This window comes from Ahaetulla prasina, chromosome 5 (assembly GCF_028640845.1).
Source record: "Ahaetulla prasina isolate Xishuangbanna chromosome 5, ASM2864084v1, whole genome shotgun sequence".
In the NCBI taxonomy this organism is placed as follows: Eukaryota; Metazoa; Chordata; class Lepidosauria; order Squamata; family Colubridae; genus Ahaetulla; species Ahaetulla prasina.
This window is the reverse complement of record NC_080543.1, coordinates 122,978,315-122,998,888: the sequence shown is the minus strand read 5'-3', so window position 1 is coordinate 122,998,888 and position 20,574 is coordinate 122,978,315. Positions and strand designations below refer to the sequence as shown.

Below are 20,574 nucleotides of genomic sequence, written 5' to 3'. Positions count from 1 at the left end.
AAGAAATTTCCTGACAATTTACAACAATTAATCAGTGGAACAACTTGCCCCCAGAAGTTGTGAATGCTCCAACACTGGAAGTTTTTAAGAAGATATTGGACAACCATTTGTCTGAAGTGGTGTAGGGTTTCCAACCTAAGCAGGGGGTTGGACTAGAAGATCTCCAAGGTCCCTTCCAACTCTGTTATTCTATTCTATTCTATTCTATTCTATTCTATTCTATTCTATTCTATTCTATTCTATTCTATTCTATTCTTCATTCCAATACATTCTAATTCTATTCTCCTTTGGGGTTCCATTTTCCAGTCACTTAGCCTGGGCAACCAATCCAGCAGTTGTGTTGCATTCGAACTTCTTCTAACTTGTCTCCCAAGACAATTTAGAATCTAGTAACTTGCAAAGCCGGGATTGTTTGCTAAGCAGTGGGTTGTATTATTTCCCTTCCGTTTAGATGGAAAAGAAATAATCTTTCAAATCTTGCTGGGCTCATCCCAGAAATATAAATCTATATTTCTTAGACTAGGCCTTGATCTTACATTATTATTATTATTATTATTATTATTATTTACACAAAATGACAGTATACACAGCAAACGAGATAACTATGCTGGATTTCGTATCACTGATCACTAGTCGAACACTTCCCAAGTGTTTAGGACTGCGTGATGTATCGGCGAATTATGTGAGCAGATCCCAGTAAGGTGGCCTTCTGCAGCTGACCAATGGTGATCTTGTCAGCGCCAATTGCTTTTAAGTGCTTGCCTAGGTCTTTAGGCACAGCTCCCAGTGTGCCGAGTACCACTGGAACCACCTGCACTGGTTTATGCCAGAGTCTCTGCAATTCGATTCTCAAATCTTGATATCTGGTGACTTTATTATTATTATTATTATTATTATTATTATTATTATTATTCTTCTTCTTTTCTTCTTCTTCTTCTTTTCTTCTTCTTATTATTATTATTATTATTATTATTATTATTATTATTATTATTATTATTATTATTATTATTCTAGTTGCATTGTAACTTAGATGAGGGTGGTGTTCTAGTTTGCCTTTCTTTTAATCACAAAGCTGGTTGTTTATGGGCTATTAAAACTTTAATTCATCATAAATGTTCTATGAACAGATAATAGGGGTGACAGACTCGTTTCTCCTTGAACAGGTATTTCAGCAAAATTCTGCTCTTCATTTCAGAGCTGCTGATCATGGTGTTTCAGAGATGACGGCCTTGTCACCGGTTTTTACCTTTTGAAGAAGATGGAGAATGATCCTTTTGATGAGCAATTAAGGGCTTTTATTTTAATGTCTTTCCATGCAAATTTGTTCAGAGTCTGCAGGGCCACGGAATATGCTCTCATATGAAGCCAGAAGTCAAAGGGGATGCCTATAGAATTGGTATTTATTCAATCGGTGTCTTTTGAAAAGGGGGGAAGGGATAATTGTCTCAAGCCCCACACATGTAGGACCCCTCCCCCTATATATTTCAGGATTTGCAGGGATTGGAAGGAACAAGGTTTTTATTCCAAGCAAACTCACTGAAGCAGCAGGCAAGAGTTATTCTTACTATTTCTAATATTCTCTGCACACATTGGATTATTGGCCTGTTAACGTCAATGGATAAACTATAATGAAGGAGACATATGAGAAGAAACTACGGAGGGAGATGTGACTGTCCATGGCTGTCTTGAAGTCTTAATATTTAGTCCCTTTTGGGCAGAGTACATCGTATGTTGGAACCCATGAGTGCACTGCCAGGATGACTCTTGTTATACCATAGTGTAGGATTTGACATCTATTGCCTCTTGCAGCATACAAGGTTTCTAATGAAGGTGTGATGTTAAAATAAGAAGAAGCCAAATTTAAAGGACTTCAGGTATTCTTCCAAGGAAGAAAGAATACCATGATTAAAATGGAGGCCTCTGGATAGGAGGCTTGAAGAAAGGGTGATATGAAAGAGCTGGAGAATGAGGCCAATCATGAGCTGGTATTCCTTAGTGAAGGAGATATACCATATTTTTCGGAGTATGAGACACACTTCCTCCCCTAAAAGAGGCTAAAAATTTGGGGGCGTCTTATACTCCGAATGTAGCCCCGCCCACCTGCTAGCTTCCACCCTTCGGCCTCTGTGCGTCCTCTTCCTGCCTGCAGTGATTGCTACTGACAGCAGCTTGTGTTTTTGGGCTCTGTGTGTCATGTTTTCAGCCACCAAATGGTCCGTTTGAGAGTCCTTCAAGGCTGCGGAGATCACCAAAACACATTGCCGCCGATCACCGCCTGAAAATGCAACTCATTTGGAGGCTTCAAATGTGATGTGCGGTGCCCAAAATGGCTACCCAGAAAGGCTGCTGCCTTCTCATACCCCTTCCAAATTTCACTGGAGCTCCCTCCGACAATCAGTTGTACTTTCAAAGCTTTTTTTTTAGTTCTAATGAGGCACTAGCAAGTGAAGTGATCTTCCGCACTTCGCCTGTTTTTCTCATTGCTTCTCTCTCTGACGATCAGCTGTGGTTTTGAAGCTTTTTTTCAGCCCTAACGAGGCAACAGTGATTGAAGCAATCTTCTGCACTCCGCCTGCTTTTCTCATTGCTTCTCTCTCCGATGATCAGCTGTGCTTTAGAAGCTGCTTTTTATCCCCAATCTGGCATACGCGAGCATAGCTAGTGGGTGTACAAGCATGTGCTCAAAACCAGCGAACTAATGTGGTGATACTGACCAGACTAAGGACGCTAGCCAGATGAATACCTGGTAGGCAGAATTTTCTTTTTCCTATTTCCTCCCCCAAAACTAAGGTGCATCTTATACTCTGAAAAATACGGTAACTTCAGAGCAAAGAGGAGGACCTGTGAATTGTACATGGCCAATCGGGTGGGTTGGGTTTTTTTTCCTCCTAGGGTAGACCTTCCTACCTAAGACAGAAGACCCATGGTTAGAAAAAAAATTGACAGTAAAGGAGAATATTTGTAGCTCAGGTTTGAAATAAGATGTCCCTGGTACTCTCTGATTTTGGTTGTTTTCTTGCAGATGTTTCATTACCCAAACTAGGTAACATCATCAGTGCCAGTTCTGATGATGCACTGATGATGTTACCTAGTTTGGGTAATGAAACATCTGCAAGAAACTCAGAAACCAAACTCAGAGAGCCCCAAGGACCCCTCCATTTTGACAGTGGTTCTAAGTTCACAGTACAAAGACAAAGATGGATCATTTGTTTTGAACAATCATGATATGGAATTGATGAACTCGCACAGAACTTTTGCTATTATGTTAGTAGCAGAACCAGTAAATAATGAACCAGACAATGAGACAGGATGCCATTAAAGAGCCAAAAGGATTTCCACTGGATACTTTTTTTTAAGGAGGAGATATGATGGATTCACGAAGTACTGCTAAAGCCCCAAGCACGAATAACGCTCATCTGGTTGAAAGCAATTTGGTGGGATTTCCTCTTGAGCAGGAGCTTCTGTCTTGAGGTGGAAATAAGATAGAATAGAATAACAGAGTTGGAAGGGACCTTGGAGGTCTTCTAGTCCAATCTAATCCCTGCTTAGGCAGGAAACCCTACACCACTTCAGACAAATGGTTATCCAACATCTTAAAAACTTCCAGTGTTGGAGCATTCACAACTCCTGGAGGCAAGTTGTTCTACTGATTAATTGTTCTAACTGTCAGGAAATTTCTCCTTAGTTCTAAGTTGCTTCTTTCCTTGATTAGTTTCCACCCATTGCTTCTTGTCCTGCCCTCAGGTGCTTTGCAGAATAGCTTGACTCCCTCTTCTTTGTGGAAACCCCTGAGATATTGGAAGACTGCTATCGTGTCTCCCCTAGTCCTTCTTTTCATCAAACTAGACATACCCAGTTCCTGCTTTCCAAGATGCTTCCCAAAACTGTTTTACAGAGTTATGACCAACGCTAATCAATGCTTGGCCTGAATCTCACCAAAAGAGACTTTTCTGGGGGTTCAGGTCTGATTGAGCCTTAGGAGTATATCTCATGACTTACCAGTTGAAACTGTGCCACAGGAAATCTATTTTTGTGTACTGTTACTAAGGGCCTTAATGCTTCTTTCATCCTGTTTTTGTTTGTTTTTAGTCATAAAAGGAGATCAAATGAGGGTGCTGGAAGTACCTCCTCTCCTTTATACCTGTATCAACTTGCTTTATGGTAGTACAACTCTCTCTTGGCATGGTAGCAGTTGAGTGGAGTTTACCAGGGATGGTGGCAGTTCCCAGCTATTTGGAAAAATGAAAACAGTTCAAATCTTTCCCCAATATATTGCAAAAACAAACAAACAAACAAAAAAACAAACAAACCCAAAAACAAAATCCACCTACCCACTCATGGGACCTCACTGGGTGATTTGGACTCCTGTGGATCTTCTGTCCCAACCTCTCTTCCAGCATTAATTTTATGTAGATAAAATTAGAGGAAGGAGCATTATAATAACCTCTTAAACCTGTGAAGCGGTGGGACAGAGATGCATCTAATGAACGTATAAATTATGCCAGAAATTGATAAAAGGGAAGCCAAGCTGATTCAGCGTAATAATGAGCATCCAGTGATAAGGATATACTCTGAATCAAATTATGATCTGGATATTTTTTTTTAAGAACTAGAACTAGAATAGAATAGAATAGAATAGAATAGAATTTTTTTATTGGCCAGGTGTGATTGGACACACAAGGAATTTGTCTTGGTGCATAAGCTCTCAGCGTACATAAAAGAAAGGATATCTTCATCAAGGTACAACACTTACAACACTTAATGATAGTCATAGGGTACAAATTTAACACTTTATGATACAAGACTTAATGATACTCATAGGCTACAAATAAGCAAACAGGAAACAATCAATATCAATATAAATCGTAAGGATACAAACAACAAAGTTACAGTCATGCAGTCATAAGTGGAAGGAGATGGGTGATGGGAACGATGAGAAGATTAATAGTAGTGCAGACTTAGTAATGAAAGTGTTGGAATTATTTGTTTAGAAGGGTGATGGCATTCGGGAAGAAACTATTCTTATGTCTAGTTGTTCTGGTGTGCAGTGCTCTGTTGTGTCGTTTTGAGGGTAGGAGTTGAAACAGTTTATGTCCAGGATGTGAGGGGCCTGTAAATATTTTCACAGCCCTCTTTTTGACTCGTGCAGTATACAGTTCCTCAATAGAAGGCAGGTTGGTAGCCATTGTTTTTTCTGCAGTTCTAATTGTCCTCTGAAGTCTGGGTCTGTCTTGCTGGGTTGCAGAACCAAACCAGACAGTTATAGAGGTGCAAATGACAGACTCAATAATTCCTCTATAGAACTGGATCAGCAGCTCCTTGGGCAGTTTGAGCTTTCTGAGTTGGCGCAGAAAGAACATTCTTTGTTGTGCTTTTTTGATGACATTTTTGATGTTAGCTGTCCAATTTAGATCTTGTGATATGGTAGGACCTAGAAATTTGAAGGTTTCTACTGTTGATACTGTGTTGTCTTGTATTTTAAGGAACTATCAGAATGAAGTAGACAAAAGGGCTTTTCCTCCCTAGAGTAGGTGTAGGTTGGCTTATAAAATATCTTACAACAGCTTGTAAAAATAATAATAATAATAATAACAACAACAACAACAACAACAATAATAATAATAATAATAATAATAAACCAGGTCTCACATCTTTCCAGCTGCATGCTTCTAAAGGGACAGGATGAGGATGTCACTTCTCTGACCATTGCCTCTATGGATTTGCTAGTGGAGAGCAGGTGCTCCTGAACCAGACCAAAAGTGAAATATACTGTTGACCGAACAATGCTGTAGTCCAGGGGTCTCCAACCTTGGCAACTTTAAGACTTGCGGACTTCAACTCTGGGACTTGAAGTCCGCAAGTCTTAAAGTTGCCAAGGTTAGAGACCCCTGCTTTAGTCAATGTACTAATAAGGAACACATCCACGCATTTTGTTACTGTTAAATAGTGCTTGAATATAAACAGTGTTCAGCCAGTGTTGATGGGACTAAGTCTGGGTGAGTCACTCTATATTTTCAGTGGCACCCTGCCCATCGCTAGTTTGTGAAGAGTTATGGGGTAGGAAAAAAAAATCAGGCAGTGTAGGAACATTGCCAGATGTGTGACAATTCTTAAATTTTTTTTACTCACTGGCAGCAAAGTGTAGTCTGTGAAGGTAGGATCAAGCAACGAAGACCTCATCTACTCTAGGGGGTAGAAAGACCCTTGATCAACAGGCAGTAGAGCTAGAGACTGTTCCAGGCTGTTCTCCCACATGTCTTTCCCCATCTAATAGATCTTAGTAGCAGAATAACAGAGTTGGAAGGGACTCTGGAGGACTTCTAGTCCAACTGCTCACTCAAGCAGGAAACCCTATACCAGTGATGGCTAATTTTTTTGTCATTGCGCGCCAGGAGCTGGTGGTGGTGGTGTTGTGCGCATGCGTGCCCACACCCATAATTCTATGCGTCCCACCCCTGCGCATGCGCATGTGACCCCCCCCTACTCCCTCCATTCCTGGCACGCAATGGCCCGGTAGGCCCGTTTTTCTCTCTCACCAGGCTCCAGAGCCTTTCTAGGAGTCTGGGGAGGGGGAAAACGGCCTTCCCCACCCCACCCTCGGAGGCCCTCTGGAGGCCAAATACGGGGGGGGAGCCCATTTTCACCCTTCCCAGATTCCTAGAGAGGCTCTGAAGCCTGGTGAGAGAGAAAAACGGCTCTTCCTCATCCCTACCCCGAGGGCCTCCGGAGGCAGGAAACAGCCTGTTTCCCTACTTCTGGTGGGCCCAGAAGGTCTGAAAATTAGCTGGCCAGTGTACACATGCACGCTGGAGCTGAGCTCATGTGCCCACCAATATGGCACGCATGCCATAGGTTTGCCAACACTGCCCTATAACATTTCAGACACATGATTGTCCAATCTCTTCTTCCCCCAGTGATACAGCACCCAAAACTTCTGGAAGTAAGTTGTTCCACTGATTAATATTTCTAACTGTCGGGAACTTTCTCCTTAGTTCTAGATTAATTCTCCCCTTGATTGGTTTCCATCCATTGCTTCTCATCCTGCCTTCAGGTTCTTTGGAGAATACGTGCCCCCTCCTGCTATCATGTCACCCCTGGTCTTTCTTTTTACCAGACTAACCATAACCAATTCCTGCAATCCTTCTTCATATGTTTGAGCCTCCAGTCCCCTAATCATCTTTGTTGCTCTTCCTCACACTCTTTCCAGAGTCTGAGGCCCCAAATTGATGAAGGCGGAAGAGACAATCCAGAACAAGTTGGACAAGTGATCTCAATCAATATGAGACAGATGCTTTGTTAGCATGCCTTATTTGAACCTCCATTGGGAGAGGTCTGCAACTTGTTGCAAAGGAAGCCCCCAATTTAAGAGCTCTGGTACACCATTGCTATCAAAGATTGGTTATGAGATTCCTGAGTCACCAGACTGGATCTTAGCAGAAGCAACAGCAAAATGTACTGATGATGCAACGTTGTTTCGTAATGCAAGAAAACAACCAAGCTCAGAGAACACCAAGGACCCTCCAGTTCAACCCTGAGCTACAAATACTCTCTTCTTTTAGCAAAATGCAGGATTAAGTGGTCTGATCAGAAAGGAATTCCTTATTTTTTTCAATAGACTGACTCTATGTTTTAATAAATGCATCTGAGCTTTGAATAAATTATTGAACATACAGAATTCTCTATGCTTTGGTTAGTTCTGATGCGTAGCTGTAAGGTACCAGTGCTATTTTAAAGCTTGCTAGTGATTAAACTATTGAAACAGATACAGTATTATGAGCTAGATCTTACACAAGTAAAAAAATAAATGCCAACGCCCATTTAAAAACACAAAAACACATACCCAAACTAGACAAACTGGCTGTTAAACTACCTATCTCGTTCCACATATTCATTAAAAATTCTGCCTTTATCATGATTGGCATAAAGATCAAAGTTTTTAATATATTTTTTTTAAAAAAACACCCCATAAATAATAAAATAAGACACAGGGTAAAAATATCTGTAGAAGTAAGTAACGCAGGTGATAATTTTAGATTTAGATAAAAATGCCTTGAGTAGATTTTTTTCCCCCTAAAAAAATAAAATAAAAAGGAATGCAAATTCATAAGAGGTGATGACAGAATTGGCTCTGAAGCGGTTCTTTATTTGAAGAGATTGCAGAGTAGGTTAATATATGCAGTTGGCTCAGTCGGTACACTATAAAAATTTGACTGAATCATTACACAGTATGAGTAAATAACAGATAATACTGAAGATGGGAAAAGAGATGCTAAATGCATGCGCAAAAGTTATCAAGGCTTTAAGCAAACGTTTCGCAACGCAGAGACTCTAATCTATTATCATTTCAGATAATGGATCTCAGTCCGCCTCTGAAAAATTCTGCTCGATCCCGGAGGGTTATATTGCTTCAGTCTCTTTTCATCCAGTAATAAATATTCAGAGTGATTGCATGGTCAGGACCACAAGATAGCTATGTATATTCATGCAGGTGAGTGAAACGATTGCCATCTACCATGGTTTTTGTTATGTTCGGGCAATGATGAGGCAGGAGTCGATACAAGTGACAACGGCTCGGTAGTTTATTGTGATCCCAGCAAAGGCCAACAGGCAAAAACCCCTCTTTAAATAGTATTTTGGCTAAGGCATCAGCCAATCAGCAACGTGCATTTTCCCGCCCAAATTTCCCTCCTAAAATTCAAATACATTATTTATTATTTATTTGTTTATTTATTTATCAAATTTTTATACCGCCCTTCTCCCGAAGGACTCAGGGCGGTGTACAGCCTAAATAAAACACAATATATATACAATTAAAATCAAAATTTAAAATAAAACATATTACAAAAAGGTCAATGTTTAAAAATTTAAATTTTAAATTTTAAAATTTTTAAAAATTTAAAACCCCACAACAATAAAACCCAATTAAAATGTTAAAAAACCATTATGCCAGTCCAGCTTGAATAAATAAGTATGTTTTTAGCTCACGGCGAAAGGTCCGAAGATCAGGCACTTGGCGTAGGCCAGGGGGAAGTTCATTCCAGAGCATCGCTGCTCCCACAGAGAAGGCCCTACTCCTGGGGGCCGCCAGCCGACATTGTTTGGCGGACGGCACCCTGAGGAGACCTTCTCTGTGAAAGCGTACCAGTCGGTGGGAGGCATAAGGTAACAGCAGGCGGTCTCGTAAGTACCCGGGTCCTAAGCCATGGAGCGCTTTAAAGGTGGTAACCAAAATCTTGAAGCGCACCCGAAAGACCACAGGAAGCCAGTGCAGACTGCGGAGCAGTGATGTTACATAGAGCCACGGCGGCTCCCGTTACTACTCAGCGCAGCCGCATTCTGGACTAACTGTAGCCTCCGGGTGCACCTCAAGGGCAGCCCCATGTAGAGAGCATTGCAATAATCCAACCGAGACGTGACCAGAGCGTGAGTAACTGTGCATAAGGCATCCCGGTCAAGGAAGGGACGCAACTGGCGGACCAAGCGAACTTGGTAAAAAGCCCTCCTGGAGACGGCCGCCAGATGTTCATCAAAGGACAGCCGTCCATCCAAGAGGACGCCCAAGTTGCGAACCACCTCCTTTGGGGCCACTAACTCGCCCCCAACAGTCAGCTGCGGGTGCAGCTGACTGTACCGGGGTGCCGGCATCCACAGCCACTCTGTCTTGGAGGGATTGAGCTTGAGTCTGTTTCTCCCCATCCAGACCCGTACGGCTTCCAGGCACCGGGACAGCACTTCGATAGCTTCATTGGGGTGGTCCGGTTACAGTTTTGCTTGACATTTCATGCCATCGATCAGCTTGGTAGCTCAGATGCTATGATCCCAGCAGGAGGAAATAATGATAACATCCAAGAGAAGACATTAGACTTGAACACAACTGGAGAGGGAAAACCTTGCATTCTGTGGCAAAGTTGCTAAGCCTTTTAGTCGGTTGACAGGCACAAAAGAGTTGGGTGAAGCTCAACGCTTGGTATTCGCTTGTCATTTTCCCCCCCCTTCCTTCTTGAGGATAAATAGTTGGAAATTTTCCCCTAATTCGATCTTTTCATCCCTTTAGCGTGTAGGTGGTTTGAAGCCAGGCCAAGTTGTACCAAGAGGGTTGTACATGAAAGAGCCTGAACATGGCAAAACATGTCTAAGGCTGTTGAGTCGGTCTGGGAAATCTGGTGGTGGTTTGCAAGCAGGAGCAAAACAGGTAAAACCATCCTGGGAGAACCCAGAGTGAAATCGATTTGCTATGCATGCCACTGGCTTGAAGGTTTTCCCATTGGTACGATTACACTTTTGAAGTAAATACGCAAAAAAAAAAAAAAGAAAAAAAGAAAAAAAAGATTTGCATTGTGCCTGACTAATTTCTAGTCTGGCCAAATGCTGCACCAGAAATGGTTTTTTCCAGAAGAGCTTCTCTGCTAGAAAGAGCAGAAAGCGGTTTCTTCAGCCTCGTGAGAGTCTTCGGCGTCAACCCGCCCAGCTCTTCTCCTTCATTTGGCTGAAAACTGAAGACGATTGACGTTCTCCATAACAAGCCAGCTTGCAATAACCTGGCTGGGTTCAGACTCATCTTTTTCTTGAGCTAACTTTGGCTAGTGAACAGTGGAGGTAGGTTTGTAGCATGATCAATAAACAACCCCTCATTTTTCTTCAAAGTTTATTATTGCACTCTGGGTCTATGAAAATTCGCCTCAGCCAGCTTGCCATGACCAACTTGCCATGGCCAACTCGCTGCAGGACAAGAGTTGCACTAATATCAAAGATATGGGGGGATAGAATCCTTAAAGAAAGGAGGCAAAAGGAGGGACAGAATGAAATGTGAAAGGCAAACATTAAAATCATTTTTATTTATTTTAAATAATTAAATAGAATTGTTAAATGGTCCTGCAATGAGTTGTCCTGCGGTGAGTTGGCCGTGTTGAGTTCGGCCGCTGCAAGTTGGCTGTGGCGAGTTGGCCGTGGCGAGTTGGCTGTGGCCCATTCTCTGCACTCTTGCCCATAAATGACAAAGAAGAGAGCAAGAGGATGAAAAAAAATGGAAAAAATGAATATGGATCCCCTATTCTACACGGAGGGGTACTCAGTAGCTCAGCGGTTAAAGACACCAGGGGAAACCTTTAACTTTATTTTACACTGATTCAAGTAGGGGGAATGAAGGTTGAAGGACAAGAGAAAAAAGAATGATGAATATTAATCCCCGATTTGCTGGCAAATGAGATACGTCAGAATGTGCTGTAAACACTGTTCCTGTCCCACATAGTCTCTGTCTTCACATTTGCCCAAAAGGTGACACAATTTGTCTTTGGAGGCTGCAGAGGAGAAGAAGGAAATGTTCAAAGGATCCTTCACTCAACTAAAAGCATACCAGGAGTTCAAAGCAACTTATTCCAGCTCTTGGTTACTTTTCAGGCGTGTTCCTAGAATATGCTTTGTGCCTGATATTTTGGAAAGGATGAAAAGAGCAGCAAGTCACAGAATGAAGAATTCAAGACACAAACACATTATTTATTCGGTGTTTTTATAGGGATCATTTTATGTTATGAGATGGACTGTTTTGTAACAACATTCTTTAATAAAGTCTATGATAATAAAAACCTGTACAAATATTATGACTCCTGTAGATCAATTTGTTGCAGGTTTACTCCTAAGAGAGGCTCGTCAGCCTCAAAGGAGCTTCTAGTTTGGGAATATGGCTAGGATTGCAGTTTAATTTTAGGATTGGGGGGGTGTCTTTTTTTATCGCCCTCATTCTGCCCAGAGTGGTATCAAAGTTAAAACTTTGTGAACTCAAGGGGGAAATTCAAGATGAAGTGTTTTACTCACCATCAATCCAACATTTGTGACTTTTTGAAAATCTTGGTGGCTATGTAGGTTTAATCGTCGGGCTGGCAGCTCAAACACAACTTTCAAAGTGTTTCCTAGTTTGAAAAGAGCCTGGCCAGTTTGATGTCTTCTTCTCGAAGAAATGTCTAAAGCAGATCTAAGATGTGAGAATGAATGAGAAGGGGCCTCATCTGAAATACTGTGTGCTCTTGGAAATGATCAAATGGGATCCTATTTTCTGCACTGGGGTCGGATGCGATCAGGAGAAAGGATTTGAGGGATGGGCGGAGTGCATTGTTATGTCCACAGAACCACATTCTACCCCATGGATAAGATGGTCCTCTTAAGATGGAGGGGAGGCACCTTCCTTTAGCTTTGCCAGGACCAGTTGGGTGCAAATTGGATCGTGCCTGATTCCAGTTGCATGATACTTTGCTGTGAAATCCCCTTCCTTCCTTCCTTCCTTCTTCCTTCCTTCCTTCCTTCCTTCCTTCCTATCACTAAGTGACTAAATGGCTATCATTAAGTGTTTTATCTTATGATTTATGATGAATGTATTTTTATGATGACTATGATCATGATTTATCACTTACAGCTTTTATGTAAGCTGTGCATAAGCTTTCCGAGCTTATGCACGGAAGACAAATTCCTTGTGTGCCCAATCACACTTGGCCAATAAAGAATTCTATTCTATTCTATTCTATTCTATTCTATTCTATTCTATTCTATTCTATTCTATTCTATTCTATTCCATTCCACTCCACTCCACTCCACTCCAGTCCAGTCTACTCTACTGTTTTAATACACATGTTCATAATCAATCACTACCACAGCAATGATAACATCTAACCAACATTGCTAATCCCTGAAAAGCAGGACAGGACATATAAGGGCAAGTTAGGTGGGCCCTTTGAATGGCACAATGGGATGCCAAAATTATTTCCTGGAATCTCACTAAGTTGAATGAAGGGTGGGGCGTTGGACAATTAAGAATTTAAGGCCTCTTGAACCTGTTTCTGTCCTGGGGTGATGAGGACCACTTGATTGTTTCAAGGTAAGGAGCTAGTTTTTATCAGGCTCTGGCCATTCACATATAATTCTCATTTATCACACCTTTCTTATCGGTTCAGGCCATTATCTAACAAGAGTAGACAAACTAGGAAATGATAAGGCAGCTAACATGTTTGCCCTTTTCGAAACCAGCTCAATGAATGAACTTTCCCTTCCTCTTCCCCACATGGATGTCTACAAATGAGTCATAGTATTCACAATCCAGCCTGCAAACCAAGTTCTCTTGCAACATCCTTTGCTTCGTTTTCATTCCTGAGTCTTTGATGTATGCAAACATTGTGTGCGTGTGTGTGTTCCTCTCAGAAGGTCAAACAGCTATTCCCAATTCCAATCTGGCTTCTTCAGGCAGCCCAAGAATTGTGTTCCTCTCGGGTCTCTAGCCCTTTCATTTTAAGACCGTAGGTAAACGTAGGAAAACACAAAGAGAAGCTTCCTAGCCTGGTTCTTCTTTCAGATGCTTCGGGCAAAAAATGGTTGGCAAGGCTCTGATGCTTCCTTCTTCTTCTTCTTTTTTGAAGACAGGAAAATTGCTTCTTGCGTCATTCGATTTACCTCAGCTAACTTTATTCCATGTTAAATTGTTGTAAGGATAAGATGGGAAACTTCTTGGAAAAAAGAAGGCTGACGTACAATGGTTATACTTATTAATTGACATCTTTGAAATGTTTACATGTGGCCTTTGCAGGCTTGCAAGGTGACAAACCAGAAGATAAACAGAAGAGATGGAAGAAAATAAACCAGCGTGAGCCGGTTTAGCTCACGCTGGTAAAAGCCTGTTATTAAGAACACAGTAGCCTGCAATTACTGCAGGTTCGAGCCCGGCCCAAGGTTGACTCAGCCTTCCATCCTTTATAAGGTAGGTAAAATGAGGACCCAGATTGTTGGGGGGGCAATAAGTTGACTTTGTAAAAATATACAAATAGAATGAGACTATTGCCTTATACACTGTAAGCCGCCCTGAGTCTTCGGAGAAGGGCGGGGTATAAATGTAAACAAAAAAAAAATAAAAAAAAAATATGGGAATGTGAGAAGGTTCAGAACCAATATTTTAATTCACCTCCTTTACCTCTGCCTCTCCTTCCTCCTCCTCCCACTCCTCCTTCTCCTTCTCCTTCTCCTTCTCCTTCTCCTTCTCCTTCTCCTTCTCCCCTTCTTCTCTCCTCTCCTGCCTTAATTTTTTTCTAACTTCTTTCATGAAGTAATGGTTGCTAAAATGCCTTAAAATTTACACCAAAAAATACTTTGTGGTGCTTGAGATGTTCCCGTTCTTTCTTCATGTGATAGTTCACAGATTAATGGCTTAGTGAAGATGCTTCTTTATAGAGTGTGAATAGAAACATCCATATCCTAGTCCATGGAAGTTCAAGAGTTGCGATTGTGAAGTGATCAATGTGATGGAGCAGATGATTCTGGAAAATTCCATGCATATATATCATGGATTACGTAAGATTTTCTTTTGAACTCGTATGATGGTAGAATGTTTACTTGAAAAGGAAGGAATATTGTGAGCATTTGAAGCTTTCCCCACTTCTATCCAAACTAAATTTAATTCTCAGTCTGGAGAGGAGATTAGAGTACCCACTAATTTTCCAATCTTAATGGAAGCATTAAATGTACTTTAAAAGTTTTTGACGATACCGCAGTAGTGATTTATGTACAGTAACTGATTTCTGGATAATCATATAGTCAGGTTATCCAGTTTTCTTTACATATTAGACATTTATAGCTTCAGAAAAGTTACTCAATTAGCAGAAAGTTAACCTTCTAAAGTTATAAAAACTTCAAAAGTAGTTAGATATTTGACTACTTTGTGCCACATGTTTATTATACTCCCCTTTTAAGTAGGCTGCAATAAAACTTCTGAAAACAATTCACAATTTTCTATGTTCCAACATTACTCCCACCAAAGAGCAGATCTTGAAAAATTTTGGACTTTGATGAGCATAGAAAGGAAAAAGAGAAGTAATGCTCTTTTGGGTCAAATGATTTTGGTGGATTATTTAAATGCCATAAAAAGGTAAAGGTTCCCCTCACACATATGTGCTTGTCGTTCCCGACTCTAGGGAAGGGCTGCTCATTTCTGTTTCAAAGCCGAAGAGCCAGCGCTGTCCGAAGACGTCTCCGTGGTCATGTGGCCGGCACGACTCAATGCCAAAGGTGCACGGAATGCTGTTCCCTTCCCACCAAAGGTGGTCCCTATTTTTCTACTTGCATTTTTTACATTCTTTCGAACTGCTAGGTTGGCAGAACCTGGGACAAGTAATGGGAGCTCACCCCGTTATGCGGCACTTGGGATTCGAACCTTTGAACTGCTAACCTTTTGATCGACAAGATCAGCATCTTATCCACTAAGCCACTGTGTCCCCATAAATGCCATACTTTATCTTTAAAAAAACTATGTGTTGATTATATTCCTTTTTTTAAAAAATAAATATTTTTAGCAAGTTAGCTTCAGTTACTGTTACTGCTATTGCTATGGTTATTTAATTAAAGGGTTCCCATTAATGATATGAAGTTATCTTATTGGCTTTGTCTCTTAAATGTGGTGCTTATTTGATGATGTTCGTCCATCATGTTAAAAGAGGACCTTGACATCTAACAGGTTGTGGGCTATCCACGATGTATCCGCAGGTGGCTGGTAAGGCAGATATGGGCAGGAAATATTCTGCCACATGTCGGGCAGAAGTTGTTGTGAGCCAGGCCCAAGTAGCTATTACCAGACACAATCAGTCCTAAACAAACATATTTTCTTAGAACAGTTGAGAATTACTTCATTCTCAGCTTAGTCCAAATTAAATCCAAAACAAATCCTTCAGAAAAAGTCCTTCGGCCTTATCACAAACCTTTGTCTTCTTTGGCACCCTGCCAAAGGCTTTTCTTGGCAAGAACCCCACAAACTTCAGAAACAGGAGACATCAACAAGAAACAATTGTAGCAATGTTGCTTTCCTACAAAGAACCCAAGAGCTGTTGCTGCTCTTTTAAGCCTTATGGAAGGGGCCAATCATCTCCTGGCCTTACTCCCGAGTCATCCTTTTTGCTTTAGCTGCTCTTGCCTTCTGGCAGCTCTTCGCATGTGCACACTAGGAATAGGCTCCTCCTGTTCCCCTGCCTCTCTGCTGTCCACCTCTGGAGGCTCTGGAGTCTGCACCTCACTCCCAGATGGCTCTGGCCCCATCTCTGCCTCCGATACAGAGTCCTCGTCCAGGCCTTCCCCTGACTCCAGGATTGACCCATTGTCCTCCCCAGCCTCCTCAGTTTCCGACTCCGCTGCCAGCTCCACAGGCTGCTGGCGGACCACAACAGAGATGTGTGAGCACCATTGTTGCATCATTCGCAGCTCTGGCTTTGCAGAGTGCTCGCTTCTCTTGTGCTATGGTTGTTCTGCTGTCCTCAGATGTCTGGCAGCCTTAGGGAATCAGCGTTGATCTATCTTCTGCCAGTGTTTCCCAGGAGGTAATGTCGATATCTAGGGACTTAAGAGAGGCTTTCAGCGTGTGTTTTTATCTCTTCCTTTGTCCCCTGTGCGATTGCTTTCCTTGAGACAGCTCACCATGGAGGACATGTTTGAGGATGCTCTGGTCTGGCATCCTTGCAGCATGGCTCACCCAACGTGTCTGGGCTTTCATCAGCAGGGTGTGAGCTGATGGCAGGCCTGCTCTGGAGAGGACTTCTGTGTCTGGCACCTTGTCCTGCCACTGGATCCTCAGAATTCTATGGAGTCAGGTCATGTGGAAGTGGTTCAATTGCCTAGCGTGCCTCCTGTATTACAGTCCACGTCTCACTGTCATACATCAGGGTAGCTAGCACTACTGCTCAGTAGACTTTGAGCTTTGTTTATTTATGCCTTGGTGGGTCCACAACTGTATGATCCTGTTGAGATCAGGTTCTGAAGTTGGTCTCACTCCTGTGGCTGTAAGACGGAATCCTAAATATTTGGAGAAGTACAAAATAGTGGTGTTTACTCACTGAGAGATAAGAATCGGTGACATAAGCATGAGAACTGGAAACGTTCCTCATCCAGAGAGACCAGTACAAGTTGGTTCCTGCAAGTCTTTCCCACCTCAACTTTGGTAATTATGCTGCTTTCGGAGAGAACATTGTATCATTTTGACAAATCTCATCAACCCAATCACTACTTCAGCAATCCTTCCAAGTACGCCTTTCCAAGGCATGAAAAGCCCTGGTTTCAGTCCACATATTTCTGGTGCACAAAGGAAGTGGCCTACTAAAAGGACTCTGCCATTGGGGGCTTTCCTGATGACCCACGTGGGGGCATGAGAAATATTCATGAATATATATGCCCTCTTAGAATAGATTTGGCAGAACTTTCAGAACGTTACCCAAGGAAGGTTATGTCATGAGTGAGAAAACTAATCATTGGTATCAGGGTGGGGCATTCACTACAAATTGCTGTAAAGCAATTAAGCTTTGGCTACTGTACAAATAGTCAACCTTTCAAAGCTCAGGACCAAGAATTCCAGCCAAGCAAAGGACACTTTGGCTAGACTGAAGTGAAGTGAGTCTCTTTAGGCAGAGAGCAAGCTTTGTGGATTGTTCAAAAACCCATAACATTAGGGAATGAGGTAAGACCAACAGTGATAGCTTGGTGTTGGCCAACAGTGACAGCGGGCACCTTTCTATTTTTTTTCTTTTTTTTTAATGTTTTTTTTATTCAAAAAGTTTTACAGAAATTTTTTCCCCCTTTCCCCCACCTCCCCTCCCCCCTCCCTTAACAACCCCCCTCCCCCCCGACTTCCCGGAACGAGCACAAGGTATAGTTAAAAATAAAACAAACATATGCTAAAAAAATTTCGTCCCAACTTAATTATACCCCTACAATCATCAATTCCTAACTTCCCCCGAAAACAATCAAAAATAATACATCATAATCATTCAAAAACAGTCTGATAACTCTTAGTCTGATATCTACTTTGAATATAGTCAATCCATTTTTTCCATTCCTTTAAGTATCTTTCTTGCGTATTGTCTTTCAAAAAGGCTGATATCTTCGCCATCTCAGCCAAATTGGCAACTTTCAATATCCATTCTTCTATTGTAGGTACTTCTTTTTTCTTCCAGTATTGTCCTATTAGTAATCTTGCTGCTGTTATTAGATTTAAAATCAATTTAGTCTCAATTACTGTACAGTCCGTAATAATTCCCAACAAAAAAAATTGCGGCAGGAACTTTATCTTCTTTTTCAAAACATTTTGTAAAATCCACCAAATTTTTATCCAAAAGGCCTTTATATCCTTACAAGTCCACCAAATATGAAAATATGTAGCATCATCACAATTACATCTCCAACATTTTGCTTGCATATCTGGGTACATACACGATAATTTCTTAGGATCTAAGTGCCATCTATAAAACATTTTATAAAAATTTTCCCTCAGATTCTGTGCCTGTGTGAATTTAACATTTCTAACCCAAATTTTTTCCCAAGTTTCCAATAAACTTTTCTGACTTACATTCCTAGATTGCTGGTTGGGATTCCCTGATCCCAACAGATATCAATAGCACTTAGACTTATATTCCATTTCACAGTGCTTTACAGCCCTCTCTAAGAATAGGATAGGATAGAATAGAATGGAATGGAATAGAATAGAATAGAATAGAATAGAATAGAATAGAATAGAATAGAATAGAATAGAATACTTTATTGGCCAAGTGTGATTGAACACGCAAGGAATTTGTCTTGGTGCATACACTCTTGGAGTACATAAAAGAAAAGATACATTTGTCAAGAATCATAAGATACAACACAATGATAGTCATAGAGAAACAGTCAATACAAATTGTAAGGATACCGGCAACAAGGTTACATACAGTCATACAGTCATAAGTGGGAGGAGATGGGTGACGGGAACGATGAGAAGATTAATAGTGGTGCAGATTTAGTAACTAGTTTGACAGTGTTGAGGGAATTATTTGTCTAGCAGAGTGATGGCGTTCGGGAAAAAACTGTTCTTGTGTCTAGTTGTTCTGGTGTGTAGTGCTCTGTAGTGTCATTCTGAGGGTAGGAGTTAAAACAGCTTATGTCCAGGATGTGAGGGGTCTGTAAATATTTTTACAACCCTCTTTTTGACTCATGCAGTATATAGGTTCTCAATGGAAGGCAGGTTGGTAGCAATTGTTTTAAATTAGGCAGTTTACAGAGTCAGCATATTGCCCCCAACATTCTGGCTCCTCATTTTACTGACTTCAGAAGGATGGAAGGCTTGAGCTGGTGAGAATCAAACTGCTGAACTGCTGGCAGCTGCCAGTCAGAAGAAGTAGCCTGCAGTACTGCAGTCTAAGCACTGCGCCACCACAGCGCTTAAATTCTCTCCATATATGGTGTGTTCTTGGTTTAGTTGCCCCAGTGTGTGCCTTTTCCTTGAACAACCCTTACTCCATTTCCAGCTCCCTTATGCTGCAGATGTCCTATCTTGGTTACTTTGCTGAATTTATCATCATGGCTAGTCATAGTTTATATTTGTTTCCAGAATGTACCTGCTGTTGTGATTCATTTAACCTAAGGGTATACCTAACAGCAAGTTTTTTTTTTTAAGGAAATACTTTTTCCAACACTATTTCTTTCCCTCTAGGTAAACAAAAGGTGCACATATTGATTGTCAGGTGCCAGGGAAATCTGGGGATTCAGGCAGTTCAAATGAGTATGAAGATTTATTGCAAGCTTAAGCACTCTACAAGAATCTGACCTACTAACAGTCACGGGAAGTGAGCAGGAATAAAAAGGCATTCAAAGTGGGCCGGACTTAGATCTCTTGTGGGCGTGCATGAACTCATGAATGACTTATGATGCATTTGACTCCTCCATTAGGCTCAGCCTAGTCATCTACATCATTACTGCTCAGATACATGGAACTTGAAAGGTGGATTTAGGTAACCATTTCCCCCTAGCAAGTTGCATAATTGTTTTACATTTCAGAATTAATATTATTAGAGCCTCTGTCCACTGCTTCCTCTTTTCTTAGTTTTCTTAGATTTATTAGGATTTTATTAATAATGAGGGGGACGCGGTGGCTCAAGGGGCTAGTCATGCCGGCCACATGACCACGGAGACGTCTTCGGACAGCGCTGGCTCTTCGGCTTTGAAACGGAGATGAGCACCACCCCCTAGCGTCGGGAACGACTAGCACATACGTGCGAGGGGAACCTTTACCTTTTTATTAATAATGATATTAATTATAATAATATTAATTATATTACTAAAATATTAAAGGAGGAACAGGTCTAGAGTACAGTTATCTTGCATTGAGTTATCTCATGGCAAGTTGTCCTGCAGTGAGTTGGCAGGAGAGAGTTGATGATGATGAATTAGCTATGGCGAGTTGTCCTAGAGCCTAATCCAAAGAGCTGGGTCTTCACATAATGTGTCCAAAGTAGAATATTTTGATCCTGGTCATTTGTGCATTGTGCATGATGTGAAAATTGTTTGTGTGATGATCCATTGGTTTCTTTTCTTGGCTGTCCACAATATTCTCAGGAGTCTTCTGCAACAACAACATTCAAAAGCATCAACAATCTTCTTATCCTGATTCTTTAAAGTCCAACATTTGCTTCCATAAGATCAGGGGTGAAATGCTACCGGTTCACATCGGTTTGGGCAAACAGGTAGTGATAAAAACTACTGATTCGGACGAACCGGTAGTAAAAAAAGCTACCAGTTTGTCCAAACCAGTAT

At 41.4% G+C, this 20,574-nt stretch overlaps 1 long non-coding RNA gene across 1 annotated transcript; it reads left to right on the top strand.

The window, feature by feature from the left end:
* Positions 1-1,019: 1,019 nt before the first annotated feature.
* Positions 1,020-12,393, top strand: LOC131199285 (uncharacterized). Its single transcript, XR_009155316.1, has 3 exons — positions 1,020-8,488; positions 10,055-10,596; positions 11,275-12,393. It is a non-coding gene; the product is annotated as an uncharacterized LOC131199285 (long non-coding RNA).
* The last annotated feature ends 8,181 nt before the right edge of the window (positions 12,394-20,574 follow it).